This window comes from Sphaerodactylus townsendi, linkage group LG03, assembly GCF_021028975.2.
Source record: "Sphaerodactylus townsendi isolate TG3544 linkage group LG03, MPM_Stown_v2.3, whole genome shotgun sequence".
In the NCBI taxonomy this organism is placed as follows: Eukaryota; Metazoa; Chordata; class Lepidosauria; order Squamata; family Sphaerodactylidae; genus Sphaerodactylus; species Sphaerodactylus townsendi.
In genome coordinates, this window is record NC_059427.1 from 109,218,415 (window position 1) to 109,241,888 (window position 23,474).

The 23,474-nt window shown below is 43.9% G+C and overlaps 1 protein-coding gene across 6 annotated transcripts in view; it reads left to right on the plus strand.

The window, feature by feature from the left end:
* Positions 1 to 6,237: 6,237 nt before the first annotated feature.
* Positions 6,238 to 23,474, plus strand: part of ADGRL1 (adhesion G protein-coupled receptor L1) — a 185,224-nt gene continuing 167,987 nt past the window's right edge. For 5 of the 6 annotated variants that reach the window (XM_048489774.1, XM_048489777.1, XM_048489775.1 and 2 more), the window contains exon 1: positions 6,239 to 7,402. The gene's annotated coding sequence lies outside the window, so the exon portion shown is untranslated. Of the gene's footprint in view, positions 7,403 to 23,474 lie in introns of all 6 variants that reach the window. The other variant, XM_048489780.1, reaches the window with a different exon arrangement.

Sequence of the window (23,474 nt, forward strand, 5' to 3'; positions counted from 1 at the left end):
GCTAGCCAACGGTTTTTTCTGCACAGCACAAATAAAACGTCTTCAGGATGGTAATAAAAGCTTTTTTGGGTGGAATTCTGCAGTTTTCCCCAAAAAACGTTTTGAAAACATTTTATTAGTGCTCAAAACGTTTTTTCCCCCTGAAAACTCTAAACTAGCGATTTTTCCTGAAACTATTTTGAAATGTTTCCTGCTTGCTGTGCAGAGAGTAGGAACCATTTTATTTTTCTGGGCTGAAGCTTAAAGCTTCCACTTTTGTTTTCTTTGCCGCTCATTCCTGCCATTTTTTGGCGCTGCAGTGATTCATCGTGCCGCCTACCATTTGCTGAAGGTTTCCTGTGGATATTTCCTCTGCTTGCACCCACCCACCATTTCAGTGTGTAAAGTAAATGAATAAAGTTAGTTTTGGCTGCTGCTGACGTGTCGTTTTTCCTCTTTGTTTTGTTTTCAATGAGCTGTCTTTGAAGCTACAGAGACTCAATATAAAAATTGGCAATATAGGCAGATGTTGAATCTCCGTAGCTTCGAAGACAGCTCATCGAAGGGGGGGGGGAAACAACACATGTACATCATCATTAGACAAAATTCATGTACTTTAAACACTGAAATGGTGGGCGGCTGTGATGCAAGTGGAGGAAACATCCATGGGAAACCTTCAGCAAATGGCAGGTAGCACGGTGAATCACTGCAGTGGCAGAAAATGGTGGAAAAAAGAACAGTTATTCCTGGGAACGCTTTATTTTTCTGTGCTATGTGGATGAAAAAAGAGCAAAACGAGTTCTTTTTAAAACATTTGTAAAACGCTTTAAATGGTCTGTGCAGAAAAAGCCAATCTTTCAGAATTTCTTTAGGTTTAATGAGAGACTGACTGCCTTTGCTTGTCATGAGAAAAAAAATCAAACCATACTACTATCGTTATTAGAAGTACCATAATAACATGGCAAAATGGTTAAGTAGTACAATACTTTGAAGGGAATACTTTAATTGATTCATGTTTTGCTTGAAAGAATGAGAGCCTTTTTAATATAAGGTTATCTTTAAGTAGATCAACTTGACTATTCGGAAATTCAAAACTGAGGATGTTGTTAACTATTATACAGAATTGCCTAAGAACGGGTATATATTATTTTTCATTTATTTACTTCGTTTATACTCTGCCTTTTCTCTCAGGGGGGGGGGGGGGGTCAAGGTGTCTTATGTCCTTCTCTCCTCCTCCATTGTATCATCACAACAACTCTGTAAAGCAGGTTAGGCTAAGAGAGTGTAACTGGTCCCAGGTCACCCAGTGAGCTTCCATGGCATGAGTGGGTCACCCAGATACTAGTCCAACACCCTTAACCACTTCACCACTCTGGCTCTTTTGTATGTCATCAGCACATGTGGCATGGCGAAATTATTAAGAGTGGTGGACTCTAATCTGTAGAACTGGCTTTGGTTTCCCACTCATCCACATGAGTGGCAGACTCTTATCTGGTGAACTGGATTTGTTTCCCTGCTCCCCACATGAAGCCTGCTGGGTGACCTCAGGCTGGGCACAGTTCTCTCTGAATTATCTCAGCCCCACCTGCCTCACAAGGTGTCTGTTATGAGGAGGCGAGGGGAAATGTGTTTGTAAGTCCCTTTGAGTCTCCTTACAGGAGAGAAAGGATGGATATAAATCAAAACTCTTCTTTTTCTCCTCCTTTAGACAAAATATGTTTAGGATGGGAGAGTTAATATGAAATATGCCTTCATATTTTTCCCCCCAGAAAATCCCTGTGTGGAACAAAATCTGCTCCTCATCTCTCAGGATCATTCCTTCTCTGTTTGTATCTCTCTGATGTAGTTTGCCACAACACATCAACCATTTTCAGCATTTATCTTTATAATTAGCTATATCAGTCAATGCATTAGTTTTGGGTTGAGTAAATCATCTGACTTTTAGCAGCTTCATTATTTAAATGAATGTGAGTAAACATTCACACAAACATCAATATAGTGTTTTTGAGATACTTTTTCATTGTGGTAACAAACTGCAGGCTTGCCAAACATTCCTTTTTAAATAAATGGTTCTTTATTTGTTATTAATAGGCTCATCAAAAAAAAAAAGAGAGAGCTGTGCAAAGAAGTTGGGAAAAGCAATTGTAGCAGAATAACGTTAGAATATACTGTCCCTGTATTCTTCACAATTGTTCCTCAACATAGATCTGAGAGAAACAGCAAAATTCAAAGTTCATGGGTCAAGGATAGAAACCAACCAATCAAAGAAAACAGAATCTTAATAGTGGAGTTCTATACAGAATTACACCAGCCTAAATCCAAGGAAATCAATGGGCTGTGTTGTAACTCTCCTTAAGAACATATTATAATGTTGTACTTATTTTAAAAAGTTTTTAAAAACAGCCAAGGTCATCAATTCTGTTTTATTACAATCCCCATAATAGGAATTGTTCTAGAAACCATGAATTTGTTACAACATTTTTTGAATATCCTGAGTGGATACACACAGCATGTCCTGCCAATAACGTATTCCCTTCCAAGGTTGTAGTGTATTTACTCACATTGACCTTAATCATCAATGCACTCCACCTGTCAATCTCCAAGGCAGGAAAATCTTTGAGGATCAGACTAAATTGTCAATAAAACCCAGACTTTGGTTCTCCTTTCCAAGCACAAGCAAGCAACAACATGCTCCCTCAAGCATAGACTCCTCTAGACTACAGAAATAGCATTTAGATTTTGCTGGTGAATCCCCACCATCACTAATCCTAGCCAGTCCTTCTGCTTCAAACAGCTGTGCTGGTGCTGCAGCCAGGTCACAGCAGGAGAAGGGTTAGTCGAAATAACCAGTTCATGTCATAATAGACCCTTCCTGATCCAAAGTAGCTGTGAAGGTCTTGTGGGGCTTCCAGATAGCGCTGTCAGTGGACCTGCAGTATTTGTATAATCTCCATTTCCTTCCTTCTCCAGATTTTAGTGCAGATGTGTTGCATTTCCCCCCCTAAGCAATCCTAGTATTTATTCTGGGAAATACTAGCAAATAAAAAATTGATATACCAAGGCTACACAATCATGACTTAGCCCAGATCTTTAGAGGACAAAGTGTATTATGTTAGCATCTCTGATTCATTTTTTAAACAAAATGAATTTCTAACCCTTTTGGCAGCGGAGAAAAGCTTGAAAAGGTGAATCCAAATGACACAAAAAGAGGATTGGTTTAGGAGTAAAAGTGGGATGGATTTCTAGGCACTGAACAGGAGAGGGGAAAAAGCCTCACCAGCCAGCAGGTGGGAGGCAAACGCTGGACTGGTTTTCTATTGTTGGGAACAGGCAGTGATAAAAACTGGATTCCTTCTGTCTGGCAAGAGAATAAAATTACGTAGACCAGTCCTCTGGATGTTTACTTCCAAATACATAAGGGAAAAATTACAGCTTTAAGCTAGGAATATTTTTTTAAAAAAATTCTGGAAAGCATGGAAGAGAGCTGGGCTAACAGATCTTCCATTTATTCTATCGGATGGCACATTTTGAAAATATTTTTTCCTTAACACTTGCATTTGGGCTGGGTTAAACAGGCTTTGCCAGCACAAAGAAAAAACCAGATTCAGCTTCCATATGCCACTTCTTTATATGCAAAGACTTCTAAAGCTGATAAATCCTGATTAGAAACATAAATAATATGGGAAATGAGAGGGCTTTGTTTTAAATACTCTCACAGTGAGTAGAGTTGACCATCAGCATCCTTCTTAAAAATTAGCTATCCCATTCCTCACTACAAATAATTTTTCTTGCAACTTATTTATATGTGACAGCGTTTAACCCATGAAAATTACATTGCCCTTTCTTTAACACCCCTTCCCCCCACATTATATGTTTCTAATACTGCTATAGCACTAGGTTTACCACAACCACATATATTGCAGGCACGACTAGGAGATTAATTGGGGACCGAGGTATGGATCCCCGCTGTACCATGGGAATTTGCTGGTAACCTTGGGCCAGTCACACACTCTTAACCTACTTCACAGGGTAGTTGTTGTGACAAAATAGAAGAGATGATAAAATTGCAAGCGGCTTTGGGTCCCCATTGGGGAGGAGGGTGGGATATAAATAGTTACATAAATAAGTGCATTAAATGGCTGCTTTTATTCATGCACACTGTAATCTTAAGCATTTTTACCAAGAGTTCAGTGGGCCTTACCATCCTAGCTAGGATGCTTCAGAATACAGCCACAAGTCTTTCCTATGTTACGAAGGGCAACAGCATTCATTTATCACCTTAGAATTACAGGATATATTTATTTCCATTTTGCTGAGGTTGGGCTGTTATATTTATCTATTTATTGAATTTTTATGCTACCTCTCCCCTGTTTAGGCTCAGGAATGTTTCCAACTAGAAGATACAAAACTTATGTACCCAGGATGACCTAATGAATGAGCAAAGTCTGTGGTTCAATGGAACCCCCGTGTGCTTTACTGTCTTCTCCCATTATTGGCTCCATTTTGACCTTTATGGAATGATGTTAAATCACTTTCTAGGAAACTACCGAAGAGGCTTGGGGACCTTTGAGGATGAACCAGTTTATTATGGTATAAGCATTCATAACTCATAGGGTTGTCAAACGCCATGTTACGAAATTCCTGGATATTTGGGGATGGAGCTGGGTGGTGTCTGGGGGAAGGGAGAAACTCAGCAGGGAATAACACTAATAAAGTCCACCCTGCAAAGCTGCTATTTCTTCTGTAGTCTGGAGATCATTACTAACTCCAGGTGATCTCCTGGTACCGCCTAGAGACCAGCAGCTGTATCATGACCCACAACTCACTTCGCCCTTATAGTTCCACAAGACTCTGTTATTTTGGCTGCAGCAGATTAACCTGTCTGGAATGTATCACTATAATGGGTATATTCAGAACTACCAGGGAAGTATGGGGGGCGGGGTGGGTGGGTTATTTTTCCCATTATTGATTGCAAACATATGCAGGCTTACATAGGTGCAAAGCCCATTAAATCAATTGGAACACATTTCAAAATACACAAACATATGATTGTGCTGCTAGTTTGTTTTCACTCATTTCATTTCTCGATCAGCAAACACCTCTGGTCTTATTTATTTGTGCTGCATTCTAACCTGGATGGTTTAGTGTACAGTGTGTGGGTGAATATAGATGGTTAAAAATGACTTCCATGTATTTTCAAAGCCATTAAAATGTCTATGATTCAGAAGTACCTGAACATCAGCCTAGGTTTTGCTATATCTTGATATTTAGAGGACACATCTGGATTGTTACAGGATGGGTTTTAATGTGCAAGAACCTAAAATGTTTTGTGCTTCAACATGCCAGCCTAACCCCTAAGTCTCTGTGATTGCCACCTTCTTTAGGAAGAACAGAGGTTAGGTGAGTTTGTGCCTCACAAGCTGCGCAAGTCCAGTGTTTGTCTTCCTGTTGATGGTAAAAAGGCTTTGCATTAATCCAGAATTAGGTTAATTCTCCCTGCCAGGCCAGCTGCTAACATCCTCTTGATGTTACAAGTACAAGTCCTTGCTTCCTAGTTCTGCAGAATAAAGTGATCCAGAACAGGTTTTGCTTTCATTCCTTGACTCATTCCCACATCCTGGAATCTGAAACAGGTTTTGCTTTCTTCTACCATCCATTCAGGTGTTTCTGCCAGGAGTATGAATGATTCCAGCCCAGCTTTTGCCTCCACCCTCTTGCCAGCCAAGCGTATCTGCAAGAGTGCCCTGGAAATCCTGACAGGATTTACCCATTCTTTATGATCTGCTAGAATGTTGCTTAATGAGACCCAGTTGTAGGTAAAATGCCACCTCTTTCTCTCTCTCCCCCCATGTTCTCATTCTCAGATTTTGAAAATCTACACTTAGGGCTGGAAGTCCAATCCGGGTATTCCACCACCCACCCACCCTTCACCTGGAAGTATCCCCCTGTGTTCCTATAGGGAAGAAAGTTTTCTTCAGCCCTTTCTAATAGCTCCCCATCTTCCTTTTTTTCCCCCATTCCGTGTTTTTGTCCGTCTGAATTGCCCTATCTCCAGCCCTACACTGTCTGGATCTTCCTACTTCTCTGCTTCTAATCGTGTTCTCCGTTCTGGGATCCATTCGTGATCTTCTTTCTTCCAGACTGACTGTACCCAACCTCCGTTCCGCTCCAGATTTTCCTTTTTGTACACTGTATGTGCGCCTCTCTCCCGCCCGCCCCAGCCTCCCAGGTGTATCCATCCCTTCTGGAATCCGCTCCGATGTTTTTCTGTTGCCTTCCTTCTCTCTGAATGGAAGCAGCTGGCTTGTGGCTACTGCTGCCTCCCGGTCCCTGGTGTGCAAAGAGCGAGGTTCCCTAGTCCGACCAACGTTGCTGGGGGTTCTGGGCTCCGGGGCCGCGGATCTAGCAGAGGCGCCGGGAGCGACCGGGCATCGTGCTGCCGTGCAATAGCCCTGGCCAGCTTGCACCCCCCCTCTAGTCGCTTAACCTTTCGCATCTCCCTCGCCTCGGCCAGACTGCCTGCAGAGGAGGCGTCCCCGGCAAGAGGACAGTAAGGCTGGCTTCTTTGCAAAGGGGAGAGGCCGGTGGGCAGCCCGAAGCCCTCCCGCCATGGGGCCGCTCGGAAGCTAGAGCCTGCAAAGCGCAGCCGGGCCTGGAGCACCGAGTCCTGGCGGGTTGCTCCGCGGTCGGCGAGGAGGAGGAGCGCGCGTGTGCGGGTTTGTCTGCGTCGGGGCGGGGGAAGCGGAGGAAAGGAGAGACGAGCAGGCAGACGGAGCCCCCACCCCGCCGCCACCGCCGCCAGTGCGCGCGCGTGTGACTGTGTGTGTGTGTGTGTGATTGGGGAGGGGGGTGGATCTTGGGCTGCTCCCACCGTCTCCAAAATGCCCGGACTGCCTTCCACGGATGGATATATTTTAAGACTTCCTTTCGCATCGCTAAGCGGGGCGGTTCGCCTGCTGGAGGCGGCCGCCAGTGACATCTCCTCGGGGGAAGGAGGGCTCTGATTTGGCCCCTTCCCTTTCTTTTTCTCCTTTTCCTCCTCCCCCTCCCTTCTGCTGTTTTGGGAGGGGGTGGCTGCAAACAACACACACACAAATAGAGACAGTGCTTGGTTTTCGACAGACTCCCCCTTCTCTCTTTGCCCCCCCCCTCCCCGTTAACTCATCGCCCCTCCAGGGGCAAAACAATACAAGATCAGGACGCTTCGTTTTGTGTGTGTCTCCTCCGCCCCCCCCCCCCCCGTTTCTGTGAAATTGACGCCCCAAAGCAGGGGAGCGATCGGGAGAAGATCGAGATCGCGCGTCGAGCGTCCGATTGCCTCGTGCTTCCTAATACCTGCGGGGGCTCAAGCCCTGCCGTCTCGGCGGCAGGATGGATTAGGGATCCCTGAATGGAGGAACCCGACGGGACTGGATCGCAGAAGGTAAGGACGGGGCTGGATCCCGGGGTTGGGGGTTTGGAGCGCTGACCCTGCCGGCCTCGGAAATCTGGATGAAGGGGACGGATGGCGAGCCTTTAAAGGCGGGGAGGCCCCCCCCCCCCGGAATCCTGGCAAGATTTTGGAGGAGGGGGGAAGCGGAAGGGATGAGATATTTTTTAAGCAAACCCTTCGCTTTCCTTGCCCCCTCCCCGCCCCCGTGGCGGGTTGTGAGCTGCTGGACCTGGTTTTGGATTAGCGTCTGTCACGGACAGGCGTTCTTTGCGCCACAGAGACTTAAATTGGAAGGGGGGGGGGGGGATGTTGCTGATTTAGCTACGATGATGGGAGGAAGGGGCCATTTCCTCTCTGTCGCCCCCCTGCCCCCCTGTATGTTCTCCGGGGATGTTGTGATCCGGCTTGCAAGGGCTGTGCAAACGGGGGTCTTTTTCGCGTACGGAGGAGGCGGCCGCTTGCCCTCCCCATAGTCTCTGCGTGTACCCAAGACAAAGCCATCTGCAAAAAAGAATACCCTGCCCCTCACCGCCTTTACTGCGGTATTCTCTCCCCCCACCCCCTCCCCGGCTGCCGCCGCCGCCACCGCTTTTGTATATATTTGAGTCTGCGAGAAAAGAAAAAAAAATTACCCTCAAAATACCGTAATGCACAAAGAGGAGGGTAGGGCTGTTTCTCGAGATATTGTCTTTGGTCCTGTCCTCGCCCTCCCTCTCTTTGGTCAATTTTGCTGCAGGAAAAAAATAGCCGGAACTAGGACAAGATCGCGGCAGCTGCCCCTATAGCGTCTCTCCCCCCCCCCCCCATTTCCCTGATACGTGTTTTTATGTAATGGGAAGGCTTTAGAGGAGGAGGCAGGGGGGCACACACACGCATAGCTCCCCCCCCCCTACAGTTTCAAGATGGGAGGCGGATGCAGGCGGAATGGTTAATCAGGGACGGGGGGGGGGTGCGCATGGGCTTGTTGTGATGGCTCCTGGGCTGTGCCATCCATCGCCCTCGATGCCCACCCTGGTCTCCGCCCCCACGGCCCAGCACATCTCTCTGAGGGCGGGCTGATGTGCCCCTTACTTCACCTCAGGCCGGGCTCTTCGGAAGGAGTGGGGGGGGGGGTCGATCCCCTGAGCAGAAGATGTGTATGAGGTTATGATCCTGTAGCATCTGGGGCCTGATCTGAGTTCTGCTCCTTCTCAAAATCAGACCCGTGCATGTATACAGACTGACCCTTTATAGTTTCTTTTGATTGGCACTGACCGATGTGAAGGCCTGCAGAGAATTTGGAGAAGGGGATGGTCCTGAGGAAACTGCACCTTTAAATGAATGCTTCCACATTCATACCATACCACTGTCTCCACGTCAAACTAGAGTGTGGAAGGGGAATTGGATGCTGGAAATACTCTGGTTTAAAACACCAGCTCCCAAACTGGGCTGGTGAAGAAGCAAAGATTGATGATTGCTGCAAACCATGTTGATTTTAAATTCTTCGGGGGGGGGGGGCGGGGGTAAGGAGGCAGGGTTTAAACAGGTACACACTTATGTTGCGGTCTCCATCTTCAGAAGGAAAAGGGGGTGAAAATATTCTTTACACCACGGGGAAAGAAGATGAATAGAAAGGGGGCTATGGTGTGCGTGTGATATGATATTAAAGACAGGTTAGGCCCCTGAGTTTTGGGGTGTGTGTATATGCATAGATATGGTATTATCAGCAAAAGGGGGCAGCGGATGCACAGAAAGAGTGCAATATAGACTAAGAATAAACAGATGGAATGGATGATTAAAATAAAGAATCTGCTAGTCACCATTCTGTCCTCCTTTTCTTCATCTCCTCCCTCATTTATCTTGAATAAGGTTCCCCATACCCTCCAATTTTCTGTGCTATCTTTCTGATTACAAACACTAAGCAAATGGTCTTATTCACCCCAGCCTCCCCCCCCCCCAAAAAAAATGTGTTTTTACAGTTTTGGTTAGCTTGGCCAATAGGTGGAAACTGAAAAGTGTTAAACAAAAAATCGGTTGGGAACAATATGAGGTTTATTAAAATAATATTTGCGTACAGTAGGTAGGTTTTGGGCTTGCTTTGTGAAATAGTATGTTTTTGGCTGTTGAAGAAAAAGACCATCAGTTTTATTCTATGAAAGATTTTCATTGTAGTCTGAATCCACCCCCAGTTCTGTCTGTCCTACCTAGCTTCCCATCTTTAAGTAGGAAAAAAAGGGAAGCATCCACCAAGAGAAAGCATCCATCAAGCTTTGGTTCTTAAAGATCTCTTTATTCATGTATTTATTTCAAAGCATCAGAAAAAAAAGAACAAGAAGAGGGAAGAAACTCAAAATCTAGCAAATAAATAGAATGAAAAGGAAAGAGGAAAAAGGTACGTATAAAGTAAAGAGAAAAATAAATCTATTAGTGTAGTGTATCAATGCAGCTTTGTCCTAGGTAGCCCTGGCAAGATGAGGAACTGGTCCAGTCCAATGCTGTTTGATCATGTCTGGGGTTGTAGTAGGGTTAGAAGGAGACTGTGAAGCAGGAGAGGTTTTAGAAGCTTTTGAATCCTATCTGCAGTAGAATAACCAGGAGACCAAATACTCAGAAACAAAGAGACGCCGATATTATCTCTCTCCCCTTTATTCCTTTTATTCCCCTTTTGTTGAATGAGTATTTTCACTAGTTCTATTCTCAGTTCTAAGAAAGAAATGTGGCCTGTTTGATTAGGTACGTAGGAACCAACATTACTGAGTTCTGTTGATGCTTAAAAGTCATAGGCACGGTGCTTCAAGTTTGCCTGAAAGTCATCACTCTTGGAAGTTCTGCTCTCTTACCTAAAATGTGTTTCAGATGGTTGTAGTTCTGGGGGGTTGGGATGAAAGACACTCTGTTCATAATATAGTTCCTCTGTATTATTTCTTCACAGGATGCAGAACTAACAATGCAATTCTAAGCAGAGTTACAGCCTTCTAAGTCCACTGACATCAGCTTTGCTTAAGGTCTGCCCTGTATGCCTCGATATTGAAAACAAGTGTAGCTCTTCAGCATTGTGTATTGAGTGTATATGTATATTGTGTGTATATACATATATTTGGTTTTTTTTGTGGTACTTTCCAAGACCCATGTAGAAAAGCCCAAGCACTAAGTTGGCGATAAACGTCTGACTCAGTAGAATGGGAATTGAGATCAGCTGCCCCAAAATGTGAGAAAGGCTTGGCCTTATCACTCTCCTTTGCCATCTTAGGCCCTCAAGCCTTTCTTTCTTGCATATTGCTTTGTTTGCCATCAATCTTTTCTGTAAATCCTATGTTCCCACACTCTTTGATGATTTGACTTGCCTATATCCCTTAAGGCATTCTGCAGGATGGGCCAGAAGCCAGTCCTGATTTGGGAATTATCTTCCATATTGTTAAAATCACACGTGTAATGCCTTGGAACTTACAATGTATAGTGCTGAACCTGATCTGTGGCTCACATCAGAATGAGGAAACTCATTGTCAGCAGCTGAAATGAGACCAGTCATAGACTCTCTTCTTCCCTTTCCATCTTCTCAGATGATATACTGCTGGAGATAAATTTCAATATGAAATTATGGAGCCCAGTGGAAAGACCCTAGTTGCAGCTGAAATTCAAATAATTGGCCCAACACTTTCATGTCCACAAACTCAGGGAAAGCAGCAGGTAAACATGGTGAAATGAGAGAAGAAATCAAGATCCTTCGTTTCTCATGTTAGTGTTGAGGGGGGCAGCTAGTAACCCTGCTCTCTGAAGCTCATGGGATTGTCATCGACTGGGGTCTGCATCCAGCAAAGGATGGGAAAGGTGATTTCCATTCCTGGGGTATAAAGCAGCGCAAGAACTAAATGTGTGCAGGATTTGATTTACCATATGTAAGGAGAATTGCTGCATACTTGACAATGCTGTAGGACAAAAGAGGCACCCTCCTCCTACATCAGATTAAATAGTCCAGCGAGGCTGGCACCCTGTCTCCATTGCATGAAGTATTAAATGCTTTAGTGGTAGGTGGTAATCGCATGGACATCAGTAGTTTCAAATGCCGTCTCCTTTCAGTGGTTAGCATCATGCTTATTTCCAGAGACAGAGAAGCTTTCCAGCCTTTTGAGGGCTTTCTGTGAATATTGTAATCCTCACTGTTGTTTCCATTAATGTTATTTTTCTCCAGTTTCTCTTTGAAATCCCAGATAATGCCTGAATGGTGAGAAATGAGTCAGTTTCTGAGGATGCTATTTACCAGTTCCATTTGGAAATTAGGGGATATTCTCAGTATAAAAAGAATGTCCAGCATGGCGTCCTAGGGAATTTCTCCATCTAGAAATGAGAAGTTCCCAAAATCAATGATTTCTTAATGCACGTATGCCCTGGGGGTCAGCAGCATGCTGTGCAAACCTAACTTATGAAGGAAGCTGGGACAGGTAGCAGAATAGTTTCTTGCACAATCTTCTTCTGTTTTTACTTGTAGCTGGGGTGCTTTTTGTGTGGTCTGCTCTCTTTTTTGCAACCTTGAGATTTTTGTGCAGCTGGACCAGGATTCCAATTTGGTACATGCATCTTCACTTTGCAGGAGCTGATCTAATTGGATCCTCTGGTAAATGGGCATCATTCCTTTGAAATGAATGGAAAGTGGGCGGATTAGCACCAGTTGGAGGCAGTTGTCTGTTTACAGTTGTGATGCATCCCCTGTGGGAATGTTCAAAGTCTGTGACCAGACCTTTGCTGATGTGAGCCTGTGGCATTTGCCCAAAAACAAGATCCTGGTATTTTAGAAGAATGGCATTGCAGCATAAAGTGCCTCTGAGCCAGGAGCAATTCAACCATATCTAAATCAACATCTCCCTGCACAGGCACAACCTTGCCTTAGACACCTCACTAGTTCCTAAGCCAAAAGGAATGTGCATATGTGTGTGTTGACCTGAACCATTGATGTGACAAGAACATGCCCTGGTCATGTGAGATGCGGAAGCGAGATTCCTGTAGTGATTATAGCCATTTGCAAGCCACCCAGTGTTTCCTTAGAATTAAGAAGTCTGAATTTCCAGTAGAGCTGAAGAGGTTGTCTGGCATTTGATGGTTTACTATGCAGACAGACCATGGGTTTGCAAGCAGGTGGAGGGGGTGTGTGTGCAATTTTTTAAAATGTATTTCCTTTCCATCCAATCTTACAATGTGTGGGTGGCTCTTTCTTAGCTTGTATATGTGCGTTTTTTTTTAAAAAATTAATGATTATTATTTAGCGCAGGAGCGTGTGGGCGTCTGCAGCCAGTTTCTGAAGCTGTGTTACCTGTCTCGCATACAATGGGGTGGGGTGGGGGGAAGGCTGTTTCCCTGAGGGCCTCCTGCAGTAGCACTGAATATATTAGAGACCCCTCATCTGCTCACATGTATGCACACAGATGTGAAAATGTGCTCAGCCGTCCATGTTTTGTCATAGATGCATATGCCTCAGTCACTCACACATACACACACTGTTTATTTAGTCATCCACTCTTCCTGGATCAGCATGGCAGATGAGCCTTCCCTTCTGCCCAGTCGCCACAACTGCCTGGGGATTAGTGGCAACATGCTGGGGATTGATTAGAGAATGGCAATCTGTTTGGATTCTTTTTTGGGGTAAATCAACTAAATGGGAGGGAAAGAGGGGCAAAGCTCAGCCTCTCCTGTTCAGGTTTTGCTACAGGCAGGTTAGGACTTTTTTTAGTTTTGTCAAGTGGCAGCTGACTTATGGTGACCCCGTAGGGTTTGCAAGGTAAGAGACCTTTGGAGGTGAGTGACTGAGGCTTTTGCCTGCCTCTGTGTCACACTCCCTGGTATTCCTTGGAGGTCTCCCATCCAAGTACTAGCCAGGGTCAGGGCTGAGAGTGTGTGACTGGCCAAAGGTCACCCAGTAAGCTTCCATGGCACAAATGGGGATTGAAACCTGGTTTTCTCAGGTCCTAGTCTGGCAACTTAACCACAAAACCAAACTGACTCATCTTAGAACTAGCCATCCCATAATCTCTTTCTGTATTCCTTTGTCGTTTTCAACCATTGAATCAGCAGGCTTCGAATTCCTACAACCAAATGTTTTTCAATGCTAATTACAAATATTCTCTCTCTCTCTCTCTCTCTCTCTCTCTCTCTCACTCACTCACTCACTCACTTACTCTCACTCTCTCCCTCTCACTCTGTTGTGCCCACTCACACACAGAACAGGTATCAGCTTCCTTCAGGAAAACAGTAGCCAGTATCAAACTCCTACAGAGAATTGTTTCTTATTGTATGAAGGGCATTTAATGAGTGGGATTTTCTGCGTGATAGCTTGACAATCAAGGCCTCATCTTTTTGAGAGTCTGAGCTTGCTTTAGGTCCAGTAGAAAGTGGCAAGATTGAAATCAAGGATGCCCAAACATAGACTTTGCCATTTCTGTATGGTAAACCATCCAACCCTAAAACATTGCTATCTTGACATATTCTGTGGTGGTAGTTATTTCCTCTCTTGGGCAAACCAGTTCCCTTCCTCCTTTTATTCTGGTTTCTTGGGCCACCCAAGACTCTGTCCTGTTTTATAATTTTTAAAAAACCCCTGTGTGAACTAGCAAGCACCACCATCAACAGCAAAGTTGGACTGGTATATATGAGTCAGACTGTCCATCATCAAACAAGCGACGTCTCTTGCTCCCTGTGAGGCAGAAAGGGGCCATCAGCAGAAGCTGCTGCCTGTGCCCTGGATGCCCTGGAACAAACAGGCACAGCTGAGCCAGCTGCCAAAGTCCCAGATGGGGTGGGCACAAGTGGCTGTCACAAGTGGGTAGCCTAAGATCCTCATGGGCAGGGTGTGAATGGTGGCAGCAGGAGTTGCCTGTGTTTTTTATCATCTTTCCTCCTTTGCATAGGAAGGGTGGGATCTGGGGCAGCTGCCTCTGTTGCCTATTGGCTAAGACCTCCCTGCTGTCCACACCAACACTTGACAGGAGGAAAGAGGCATACAAATGTATAACCTGGAGGTCTGTCAGTGCCTGCTGGTGCTCTGTCTGTGTCCCAGTCCTCATTAGTTTATTATCAGGCCTTGTCAGGCCTTTGCTGTGTTCAGAGGGGCAGGATTCCTTTTCTTTTTGCCAGCAATACCTAGTTTATCAGAGCGGTGAAGACAGTTGTTACTAACTGGTGTCCTGCAGATTGGCTTCAATAACATCAGGATGTTTTACTGTCAGCAACTCACTATCTGGACAAATTGATTCCAGTGGAAATAGGACAATTTACCCCTTCGGATTTTTCACCACTGGAGATTTCCATGCGATGCTTAAATTGTTTTGTTTTTTGCATTTTGCCCTGTTAACACTTCAGACTCAATATCTGCATCTGCTAGAATGTACAGTAAATTTAATAAGGCTTCTCTGGCACTTTTATTCTATATTAACAGCATTCGTCCGTGCGTACACACACAGCATGAGATGCTCAAAGGTGCTTTCAGTGTCCCATGAAACAGCCTGGTTTCCTGTTAGCACAGGCCATACCATCTCAGCCTGAGCTGCCAGTACAGTATATTGTCTAGTTGATTACTCCTATTCGGTGCTCTCTGGGCACTGCTTTCAGACAGGGAAAAGGTTATTTCCTGACAAAGCATGATTAGTTAAGGTTATTATTTCACCCAGAGAAAAAAAGAAACACATCATTGCTCATTTGCATGTGTTGATTATCATGCATGCAAATTTAAAATTGCTTCATGCTTAGCAGTGATGATGAGTTGTAAAACACACCTGGTAAGGCTGAGTTAAAGCTGGCATAGCGGAAACCCTAATAATAATGGAAGTATAGGAGACTGGTGAGGCCTCTGTAGAGTGAAATAATTAAAAAACACGTTGTTGAATTTTTCTGCTGTCTTTGGGATCTCTTCAGGGAGGATTTTTGGAAGCAAATGAGAGGAAAGATGAAAAAGAGAAGAGTTTGGATTTATACCTCACCTTTCTGTCCTGAAGGAGTCTCAGAGTGGCTTACAAACTCCTTTCTCTTCCTCTCACCACACAGACACCTTGTGAGGTAGGTGAGGCTGAGCGAGTTTGAAGAGAACTGTGACTAGCCAAAGATCACCAACAGGTGTAGGAGCAGGGGAACAAATCCAGTTCACCGTATTAGAGTCTGCCACTCATGTGAAGGAGTGGGAAATCAAACCCAGTTCCCCAGATTAGAGTCCAATGCTCTTAACCACCACACTACACTGGAGAGTGGTAATGGACCCTCCTAAAGTTGTTGTAAGGGACTGATTCAGTAGTTTTAGGGAGTGGAATACTCCCTAAAGTCATACAAAGTCATTCCTGACCCAAAAATGATCCTAGAAACTGTGGTGCTGCAGCCTTAGAAGGGCCATATTCTTTCATATTCTTTTGGCCATCATACATGACATTTAGAGGGCTGTGCCGATTGCTGAGTCATTAAAACCCAAGGTGAATGGAGCAGTAGATTTGTGCGAAGGCAGAAACCTTTCCAACTTAACTTATAACAATAAACATTGCTTTTTGCAGACACTTTCAACTTTTTGCATTGTTCTGTAGAGTGGCTGCGATTTCAAGATCTCTGAAACTCAAATCAGTCCCCTTCCTGGAAGAAACAATTGGCTCACCCTAATGCATTACAGCACACATAGTTGAAGTGTGGTGTGGGATTCCCTTTAAATTTAAAGCAGTTTTATCTTTCTATATTATGTGATGGGTTTGGAAAAGTATAAAAATACTCCTTTCTTGGGTAACGTAGAGCCTCATCCAGGGGAGCAAAAGCGGGAGCAGCATGACATTTGCCTTACCCAGGGCACTTAACCCGACGGAGGAGGCGGATGTGCTGGTGAGCAGCCACTCCTCAGCTCTGCAACAGTGAAACTCAGAAGTTCGGATCACCACAGGGCTGTACTGGCATCCCAACTGGATCCCAGTGTGGGGAAGGCAGGCCGGGCTGTTCCTGGGGGCAGAGCCGACAGTTGGCTTCTGCCCAGGGTTGAGGGTCAAGAGCACAGTTCCTTGTCCCTTGGAAAGGGTGGCATATGTGTTAAGCCCAATAGAGGGTTTTCTGGGAGTGGGTTTTTTCATTTTTCGTTCCCCATGCTGATAGGAAGCCCCCTTGGAAGTGTCAGGGTACCGACATAGTGGTGCTGCTTCCCACTGCCGAGGACTGTGGATGGGGCTGTGTGTCTCTGTGTTCCAGAATGGAGGAAGTTTCACTGCATTTTAGCATTCCTTCAGCTCTCCTCCTGCGCTGAGATGGTTGAAAAGAGTAGACATAAATGGTGTTTCAGCGATAGTTTTTCTGCCAAAGACCTGTGCAGAGATGGTAGCTAAGAGGGGCCTATGAGAATGACACCCCACCCTAAAATTACTTACTAGTAAAAATAAAACAGGTTCCAGGTCCCCTCCAGTGTTAGTTTTTGGGGATGAGGGGAAACTAGTTTCTGAATCAGTGTATTTTTATGAACGTGCAGTGTAACTAAGATTTTAATCAATTATGTCAGGTATCTGGTTTACCTCTGGAGGAAAACAAAGTGTTTTAAAAGGCTTCCTTTGTGTTTTAGACTCTTAGCAGCTGTGGTGATCTCTCAGAATAAAAATGTATAAAACTAGTGAGGCGATGCCTTTTATTGGACTAACTAATGCTCAAGAATCAGAGGGTGATCTTTCAAAATCTCTTCATGCAGAGGTATTCAGAGTACAAAATAAAAATGTGAAAGGCAGAGGGTGTTAAGAAAAAGCTCCGACATTTTGATGTAGAGTGAAAAAATAAAAACCATAAAAATGTTTTGTACCTTTTTCTGGGTAGAGAGGTGGGTGTGGGCATGATCTGGTGTCTCCAGCAAAGCTACCATTTAGAATTCAATTAATTTAGCCTGTGTTTTGGTTAACCTGCTCCTTTGTTTAAGGGAAGACTCTGCTTCACTGTACCAACCCCAGTTCAGAGATGTAACTTTGTCAAAAGCTTTCATTTTTGTCTTGAAGGCTTATGCACTGTCATCTCTAAAGGTCACCTGGATCATTTAAAACATTATAATAAATGGTGTAGCCTCTGCATATATCTAAAATGCTTTCAGTGTATGTTAATATACTATGTCGCTGAAGCTCCATGGTAGTATGCTCCGTACAAGTTTGACCAGAAACCAAGTTAGCCCATTGTTTTTAAGAGCTCCCAAGGTAGATGCTGCTTGGTGTATGGATTAAGCCCTGTGCTTCTAGTGGCATGTGCATTTTACCAGTGATTTACAACTGAAAGGCCAATAGCTAATTCTAAGAAAACAAAAATGGCTTTTGTGCCTTCATAGTCACTCTTCATTCTTTCTTACTAATTTTCCCACCTCTCTCCCTCCCAATCTATCACATCCTCATCCACAGATCTTCTCATCTACAGCCCCCACCACCTTTCTGCTAAGGCTGCAGCTAATTGATATGATAACTGGGCACAGACGTGATTATGGTGATAATTGGTTGGAGCCAAGCTGGGGAGAAGAGTTCCAGTTTAATTTGGTCAGGGGCTCAGAGAATTTGGAAAAAGTCCTAATTGAGTTTCCAGCTAAGCAACACATTCACTTCCTACTGCGGGTTGGGGAGGGGAGGCGGTGCGAGAAGAAAGCCACTCGTTGCCTGATGCATGCCAGCCCTTGTGGGTTTGGAACAAATGGAATTGGAACCATCTAGTGCAGATTAATATTCTTCTGGAGCCTAGACTGTGGATCAACACCTGGATCAACACATCTACTTCTCCCCCCCATTAACATCCCCCAGTCATCATCCTAGAGAGAAAAGAGGTATATGAGCCCAGATGTCACGTTTAGCAGTTTGGCTTTTCGTAGTTCATACAAAATGGATGTTTCTCAATGCTTTTAGCAATATAGAATTACCAATATACTGCAATATTCTATTTAATCTGATTGGTTGTTTGTTTGTTTATTTATTTATTTAATTCCATTTTTAAACCGACCTCCCTTTGCTCCAGTGGCATACATCAACATCAGCGTCACATAAATACAAATATATAAAACACAATCTGATAACAATATTAAATTCATAGAATTTAAAACAATTTAAAAAAATTTGCAGATGATGCTACTTATCCCAACCCCTGCATTCCCGCCCTATGGGAGACCTCAAGATGGTAAGGAGGGTCAGGATGGTCATCTCCGGCTGGCCAAAAGCCTGGCTGAACAGGGGTCCATTTCTTTGCAGGCCTCTGCGGAAACTTTGAAGCGTCCGCAGAGGTCCCTTGGTCTCCTTAGGGGAGCCTGTTGTTCCACCAGGTAGGGGCCAGGGCAGTAAAAGCTCCTGGCCCCGTTGTTGGGCTGGGAGGCCATGCCTGGATCTTTTTGGGCCAGGGATTTCCTGGCAATCCGCTCCTCTGTAGAACCGGAGGGCCTCTAGTAGGGCAGTACGGGGAGATGCAATCCCTCAGATATGTAGGCCCAATGCCGCTGATGGCCTTAAAGGTCAAAACCAGCACTTTGAAGATGGCCCAGAACTCGATGGGCAGCCAGTGTAGATGGTATAGGACCGGAGCAATCCCGTCCCCAAATCTAGCTGTTCCTAGGTGGCCAGTCTGGCTGCCGGGATGTTGGGAATGAGTTTCACCCCCCCCGGGATCATCGAGCAGAGGTGCAGGCCAGCGTAGCCAGCGCTGCTATATAATAATCCAGCCTAGAGGTGACCCGTTATACGGGATCACTAAGTACGTTTAAGGTGTTTTATTGTATCTTATCTATTCATTTCCACCCAAATAGGGTCCCCAGGGCTGTTTCAATGTTAGTCTGTGGCTAAAAGCCATTCTGCTAGTCTTGTACAAAGTTACCCAACTTGACATTCAGAATTTGGTCTCTCTTTATTACTTTTTGAAATATAAATAATTTTACAGAATTAATAAAAAACAGATATTGGACCTTGCTTAGATTGTTACATCTTACCTCATGGATATTGTATTATTTGTTATATATTATGTAGCCTCATGGATTATGTATTATGAAATAAATTGATTATTTAAAAAAACTTTGATTGTAGCAGGGTAAGGTATATACTTTAAATAAGCACCGTATACAAATAGAGGTGGCAGTCCGCTTTTGAGAGATGGAGGGGCTCATCCCTCAAGGTGGCCTTCCCATAAAACTAGTTACTGAACAGTTGACATTATGATGGCTTCCCTGAGCCCTACGGGCGATGGTGGGGTATAAGTCAAATACATGAATAAATGAAATATCAGCATAGAAGCATGACCTGGGCATAGAAACCCACTGCTCTGCTTCGATCCTTGCCCTTTGCTTTGCTTTGCAGGAACCTCTTCCCCAAATCATCAGGACTATGGAAAACACATACTCATTTTACTCCACTTACATATGTGCGACTGTGAGCAGGTCATTGACTGAAAGCTGTAAAGCCAAGCTGTAAACATTGACTAAGTGCTCCCAGGACCAGTCCCTTGCAGGAAAAAAAAAAAAAAAAAAAAAAAAAAAAAAAAAAAATTATTAAAAAAAAAAAAAAAAAAAAAAAAAAAAAAAAAAAAAAAAAAAAAAAAAAAAAAAAAAAAAAAAAAAAAAAAAAAAAAAAAAAAAAAAAAAAAAAAAAAAAAAAAAAAAAAAAAAAAAAAAAAAAAAAAAAAAAAAAAAAAAAAAAAAAAAAAACAAAAAAAAAAAAAAAAAAAAAAAAAAAAAAAAAAAAAAAAAAAAAAAAAAAAAAAAAAAAAAAGCCATGTGGATTAATGAGCATTAATTAGCTCCTAGCTGCCTGTCACTAGGGGATCCCAACTTACCTTGGAGACGGGGCTGAATATGCTTGGAGAGGTGGAGTGAAAAGAGAACTTTTTAGTTTAGGCTGTCAGACCTTTGCTTTAATGTCCCTGTCTCCCACATATGTTGTCTCTTTGATCGTTGCTGCAGGACACCCTCAGTTTCACCTTTTCTTCCCAGCGTTGCCTCACCTCATAGCTAGAGAAATCGTTTCAGATGACATAGAGCTTCCAGTTTGCAGTGCAAGTACAGTTTCCGATTATTGTTTTGTTAATTTTAGTTGCTGTGTAGGTCTAACTTGGACTCAACACTGATTTCTTCATATGATACACTTCAGGTCATGAGGAGATATACCCTGGTATGCACTCACATGATAGATGTAAATTACCAGAAACAGTTCCACACCCCTGTAAGGAACTGGAATAATACATTTCAAGTCAAACTAGATTTAACAAACAAATGTGTAACTGCTGTAAAGAAATCACAGGCTTCTCTAGCTATTCTTGTGACTAGTTCATAAGCAGTATAACTTGCATGCGAGGTAGCCCCACCCCCCCCCCCCCCCCGGCACTGCCTGAAGCTACAGAAAGAGGACAGAGCTTGTGGACTGTCCAGTGGTTCCTATCCCAATAGGGACAGGCCCTTTCTTGTATTTACTGGAGAAGAGATTGATTGGCAGCAGGGCTTGCCAGCTTGTGTATCTCCTGTTGTCCTAGCTTCAAACAGGACAAAGAGTGGTGCTTTTGTGTGCATACTGTCGGGTAGAATACAGGGATCATATCACTCCAGGCAGGAAAGATGTATACTGTCTGCCCATTTGTTTTCAGGCACAATTCAGAGTGCTTGTTCTTACCTTTAAAGTCCTAAGTAGCTTGGAGCCAGGGTACTTGAAACATTACCATATTATCCAGCCTGCCCAGTCAAGGTCCATGCTCCTGCCTTCAGAGGCAAGTCAGGGGCAACCAGAGACAGGGCTTTTTCAACAGTGGCATCTCGTGTGTGGAATGCCCTTTCCCTTGAGGCTTGCCTGATGCCTGCCTTGCAATCTTGTAAGTGCCAGGCCAAAATATTTCTGTTTACCCAGGCAATTAATTTAGGGATTGGCTTTTTAAAACACTATGTGAAGCTGGAAGCTGTTGTTTTAAGCTGTCTGTGGTTAGTTGTTATGATCTTTGCCATTATGCTGGGTTGGGGATTTTAATTGCTAGATTTCAATTAACATTTTTTTTGGTTTTTTATTATTTTTCTGTGGTAAGCCACCTCAGGCAGGCTTATGGTGAAGCGGCACAAAAATGTTCTAAATGAATATGCAGGGTGCCTGGGAGTAGGCCAGCACAGAGATCACTGGACACTTTGAACTGCTGTGCCCCATTTCTAGCATTGTGCAGATAATGCTGGGACTGAATGGGAGAGAAGAAGCAATCGAATAGCAGCTGGAATTCTTTGAAATTTCTATATCACGGACAATGAACTAGGTTATGGAGACAACTCCTTTTGGAGAAAATGCTGTATCCTTTTTTTCAGAAGCGTTCATGGGGAGTCACTGAGTATCAGCACCAAGGGCTTTCTCATCAAGGTTAGCTCTGTAGGAGGCAATGAGAAATTAGAGCTCTCTACAGCAGCCCAAGTGTGTTCTTGGGGTAACTTCTCTCCTGTGTATTAGGCTCCCTGGGGTTTAATTGCTTGTCACAGGGCTTAGTGACTCTCTTCTGGGTGTGGGACCCCTTAATGGCTCCTTCCGCACATGCAGAATAATGCACTTTCAAATTGCTTTCAGTGCTCTTTGAAGCTGTGCAGAATAGCAAAATCCGCTTGCAAACAGTTGTGAAAGAGGTTTGAAAATGCATTATTCTGCGTGTGCGGAAGGGGCCAATATTAGCCCCTTCAAGTGACATTATTAAGTCTGTCCTGTGCACAGGTTAATCAAGAAGGGCACAACTGCCATATGACCCCTACCAAGGTGAATTTTTTGGTTCTTCCTCTTACTTAGTGTGAACACAGGCTGAATCAAATCATGTGCACAATGCAATATATGCAGCATATTAAAGAGTTAAACATTTAGGAGACATTCAAGAAAATGTTGACCCATTTTACTGAAGCTGAAAGTAGTTCCAATGACTATCACTGAAAACTCACAGTAGGTAACTCAAGAAAGTGAACCAAAATATAAAGTATTGCCTCACTCATGAAGTTTGTAGTCAAAGAATTAAATAAATAGAAAATGTTCTAAGAAACATTTACTACTTCCAGGAACAATGGATAGTCCGGGGTCTGTGGGCACCTTTTGAGTCTGTGGGCATATTTGGAATTTGAGAAGAGGTAGTGAACATCTCTCTAAATGGTTGTCATAGGAGGTGGAGCCAAATGCGATACATCCCTTTTGCCTTTGCAAAGAATCTCAGAAGGGGAATAAAGGAGAGGAAAGGAGATAGAGAAGGGAATATAAAGAATGAAAACCCAAAGGGGGGATGGATCCAAACACTGACTAAGGAAAGCCTGGGTGCCTACCTGTCCTCCTGATCTTCCAGTGGCTTTGACTTCTGTTGTAGCTATAGAAAACCATTTCATTTAAATAAGGGCAGCAGAAGTCCTGCCTTACAGGAACCTTACCTACCTTCTAAAAGTCCCAGTGGGCCCCAGGGTACCATGTTAGGGAACTCCGTGGTGGACATCTCTATGGCTAGTCCATGGTGAACATCTCAACTACAAGCCTCTTTTTAAAGAATATTGTATCATGGGCATGCTGAGCATATAAGCAAATATATCTAAACTAATTCTCATCCTATGTCATGAACGTACTCAGGCATGAAGCCACACATCCAACAGGTCATGATAATGCACAGCTTAATAAAGCTCACATATCTAGTTGCCCTGCCTGGCTTGTTATCTTAGTTAAGAATGACAGGGGTGTTTTTTGAAGTGCAGGGAAACACATCCAACCCACTGAATTAGCTGCTTTGTTGAAGAATTTCATTTGGAGAGCTGGGCAACAGTTTGGCTTCTTTGGTTGTGCCTGGCAGGAAAGGTCTAAAGCTACAATTGCTGCTTATAGGCTGATCTTTTACAACATGGTTTGGACACTGGAGCACAAGGATGACTAGATGTGTGAAAGCAGTTCTGGGCAGAAGCTGGTGCAATGCCCTTCTCACTGCCAATGTGATCATGTCACTCTTGGCATTGTCACCTCCTTTAATATCTTTTACTGCTGAGGGACAAACCACAGGAGTGGTGTCATCTCTTTTGCCATGCACTCAGCTGTGAAATAATTCTCTAAAAAAATAGACAATTGTAAGAGCTAATCTGGATGAAAACATAATAGATTGCAGTTTGCGACATTTC